The following is a 4,096-nucleotide window of genomic DNA, read 5'->3' on the forward strand; positions in this document are numbered from 1 at the left end:
GTATCATTGCTACATAGCGAAACTCTTTCCATCTGGCATTACCTGATAGACATAGATACACAATCACGCGGTCGGTCAAACTACCCTGAAGATGGCTTAACGCCGAAACGTTCGGTTTTTTTACTTTTTAAAGAATTTTTAGACTTGTAAATATTAATCATTTTTACTGAGCGAATATTATGGACAATATTTATTTCTGTGGACAAGTTTAGCAAATGGTGGCATAAGAAGAAAATATGCAAATCAACTGTTGAATGCTGCTTCTTAGTCCAAACTCATGGCCTCATCTTCATCCTTGTCTTTGTCACCAGTCCCTTGGTCTTCCTCGGCAGCTGTTGTTGGCCGTGAGGTTTCATCCGAGGTACTGGTGCTGTCAGCAGTGCTGGGACAAGAGGACTCTCGGACAGCTCCTACAAACTCAACCATATCTGAAAGACATTCATTACTACTTTCTTACATTTCTTTGTTCACTTTTCATGAGAATTTGGTGTTATAATATCAGGATGATACCCTTGAGCTGATAATAATCTTCATTCTCAATACTTATATACCTGATAATGTAATTAAATTGGGGGGGAAGAAGGTGAATTTACATACTGATCACTCCCGTTAGGGTTAATTAAACCTATGACCTTATCATCTTGCTAAACTTCATTGCCAAGCAGACTTCTTTTTAGCTTCCTTCTTGAGACTTGTAAACACCATTTTCACCATTGAAAGAAAACAAATTTGTATGTTTCTTTTTTCATTCCAAACCAACTGCCATCTACCTCCTCCGCTGGCTGTGGGTGCGAGTTGCCCTGACTGCAATGCAGAACTAAACATTCCAACAGCCTAGAGAGAAGATAAAAGCTAGACGTAATGCTGACTATTTTTCTCTAGTATTATATTTGAGCCCCACAAGTAAACTTTTCAATTCAGATCATGCGACGTTCTAAGTGGACATATTCCTTAACGTTTTTTCCTTCATTTCACCGGTCAAAACTAAACAATACTTCCCAGAGAAGAGTTACAGGTCTTTAGCTACAGAAGCCTATTTACACACAAGCACTGACCCAACGAGCAAATTTGAGAGACATTTCCAGGATCCTTGTTCTACCATCCGGTCAGCGGTTGCCTCAGGCATGTGGGGAATATAAGCAGTGTGAAGGACAGAGCGCAAAAACCGCTGATTGGCTAGAGAATAATGACGTAAAATGGCTTTTTTCGCGTAACTGCGCCTGCGCAAACTCTAAAGATTCGAAGTGATCGAGACAGTGATCGATCGAAGTGGAGAATAACACTCTAGCATTTGTCAAATTTTGTGAAAAGTTAGACGACTCATACCCTGGGTGCCAGAGGAATTTTTTTTCAAGGTCGGAGAGAACACTCAGCGATTCCAAATCAACGGTCGAGGACACACGATTGATTACTTCGCAAGTCTGCATGTCAAGTAGCAATGCGTCCTCTTGTATCATTTTGTTGGTTTTGGCTACTGTGAATTTTCTTGACATGGGGTGTTGGTCTGCCCCCAGATTATTTAAAAATCTTGCAGAAACCAGCGAACTGGCAACGAAATTCTTCTTTGTTCTCGGGAACTACAGGAGCAACTTGGTCTTGATGGACGAAAGGTTTTTGCTTTTGAAAATAAGTTTGGCTGGCCGTTGTTATTGAAGACTGTAACGTAACGCGGTCATACAACTTTGATCGTATAAAATCGTCCACTGGGTTTCTTGCTGTAGATGAACTGTGAGTTAACGTCAGCCACAAAGTTGAATTTTCTTAACACCTGGGATTTACAATTTCCACGTCACGTAACCTTGACTGTTAAATGCCATCGATCTGTGCGAGGTTTTTGTTGCTGTTCCTCGCAAATATTTTTGCAGAAACCATTCCAGGAAATCTGCATCAAAGCGTCTTCCACTCAGTGTTTGGCAATATTGTCCTGATCAGTTGTGGAACAGCCCAGAAAAGTACATTACTGTAACAGAGTAACCATGTTGGTCAACTTTTTCATATTTATAAGTTTGCAAAACGGCTACAAAAACACATGTGCAGCAAAGCTTTGGAAGCATGCAAACACTTCAGGTACATTATATAATAATAATAATAATAATAATAATAATAATAATAATAATAATAATAAGCCTTACAGCTTTAGTTAGATGCGTACCCCTGACTGAAAGTTGTTTAACACTAAAAATTAGTATGAACGCCAAAAAATAATTATTAACAATTATTGTTTCGCTGAAGGCAAGGTGAATATCGGTTAATAAAAACCGAGATGAAGTTGAGGTTTTTGTTCACCAACATTCATAAAGTCTGAGGGAATATCGGAAACAATAATTTAAATTTGCCTGACAATAGAAGCAACTCAATTTCTTAGTAAATGATGCCATCATGCAAATCGCCTATTACATAGTTGATTATTTGAATAATACACATTTTCTTTAAAACAATTAATTTATTCGTCTGTCACCTGAACAAAACAGCTTGTGGCTATTTTGAAAAAACCGCTTCGGTGATTATCACGTAATAATAATCGTCTCAATGACAAGCAATCAGTGCAGAGAACTTTCAGTAATTACACTAATAAGCATATAATTCCTATAGCACAAGACAATAATGAACAATAATATTATAATTCCATGAGTGCATGTTGATATGAGATCAACAACTCAATCATATCCATTGATTATTGTTTTATTAAATTTTCATTTGATTCTTAACACTTGGACATATTTAAAGGCAATCAGTTTCCAGCGTGGTAACACTTGGCGCAATCAGTTTCCATATTATGTCATACTGTATAAGAGCTGTTAACTGAGTGAGTGAACCAATCAGAAAGCGAAAAACACAGTATCCGTGGTTCAAAATTTCATAATGTAAGGTATTATCTTTCCCCTTGTGCTTACTGTGTCATTATTCACTTTCTGTGTAATGGTTTTATCATTGTTTTTGTTTGTAGGAAATGGTAGCCATACCTGATTTATGAAGAAACTGAAGTTGTGCAGTAGTACAGCAACCTACTTTTACTCTCTGCAGATTAGCTTTCTTGGTTCACGGAAAACCCTTTTCATTATTGTAAATACATTGTGGCTTGGAAGATATTCTCAAACAGGTCTGGAGAATGTTCACCACCAAAATTTCCCATTTTGTCTGGATCATATAAGTTCTTTCCTCCTTTTGTTTAGTGGTTGACTAGTGACTTGTGAAATTGTATGGTGCACAAGAGAGCTAAATGCAGTGTCTCCTTTAGTTGTAAAACATATATTAAAGGAACACAAATAATATTGTCATTGTTGTTGAGTAATGTTAGGATTTAGTACTGCCAGTGGTATTACAAGTGTCTCTTTTGAGTGGATTCCCCAACTTTCTGCTAACTTGACCCAAACAGATATATATAGGTGGAGAACAAATTCGGGAAAATGAAAGGAAAAAATACTAAACATGCATCAGTTGATTATTACAATACACTATTTTGTTTTGTTCAATATTATTTGCACTAGAAAGAAAATTAACGACCATAAGAATTTAGTCCGTGATAAGGAAAAGTTTGTTCTAAAACCCATATTGGAAATTTAGGCATTTGGGGTGCTTTTTCACAGGGTTACATGTGCATGGTATTAATTTTTATGTCAGTCCAATATTTTTCTTGAAAACTGTGTTGTCTCTATAACTTTGTCCTTTTTTGTGAAGCATGACATTTTCTTCTCTCAATTCAACATTTGATTTGTGTTGCTGATCTTGTTTTTCCAGCAAAAGTGTTATGTTGAATAATAATTATTTTTGTTATATAACTGTTTTTGCCCCCAGCAGCGCATGCTCTTATTGGTTACTTCAAGGTCACATGACATCTAACAAAAACACTTTTGTCGTTCAAAAGTCTCTGAGCAGGCAACAGTGCAAAATCTATGACCTCAGAGGGTAACAGTGCACTGTTGCCCGCAAATATTGACCGACGATCACCGTTGCTGTTCCCATTGCACGTTTTGATCCTATTTGTGCTATATAACAAATCACTTAATGAATGGTCTCTCAGGAAACAGTTCATTTTGTTTCCCTCGTCTGCGCCTCAGGGGAACATTGAAATTTTTAGGGAAACAAAATGAACTGT

At 37.0% G+C, this 4,096-nt stretch overlaps 1 long non-coding RNA gene across 1 annotated transcript; it reads left to right on the plus strand.

Moving 5' to 3' along the window:
• The first annotated feature begins 1,726 nt into the window (after positions 1–1,726).
• Positions 1,727–3,338, plus strand: LOC138041610 (uncharacterized). The gene is made up of 2 exons (XR_011130862.1): positions 1,727–2,067; positions 2,948–3,338. It is a non-coding gene; the product is annotated as an uncharacterized lncRNA (long non-coding RNA).
• The last annotated feature ends 758 nt before the right edge of the window (positions 3,339–4,096 follow it).

This window comes from Montipora capricornis, chromosome 3 (genome assembly GCF_036669925.1).
Source record: "Montipora capricornis isolate CH-2021 chromosome 3, ASM3666992v2, whole genome shotgun sequence".
NCBI classification, from domain to species: domain Eukaryota; kingdom Metazoa; phylum Cnidaria; class Anthozoa; order Scleractinia; family Acroporidae; genus Montipora; species Montipora capricornis.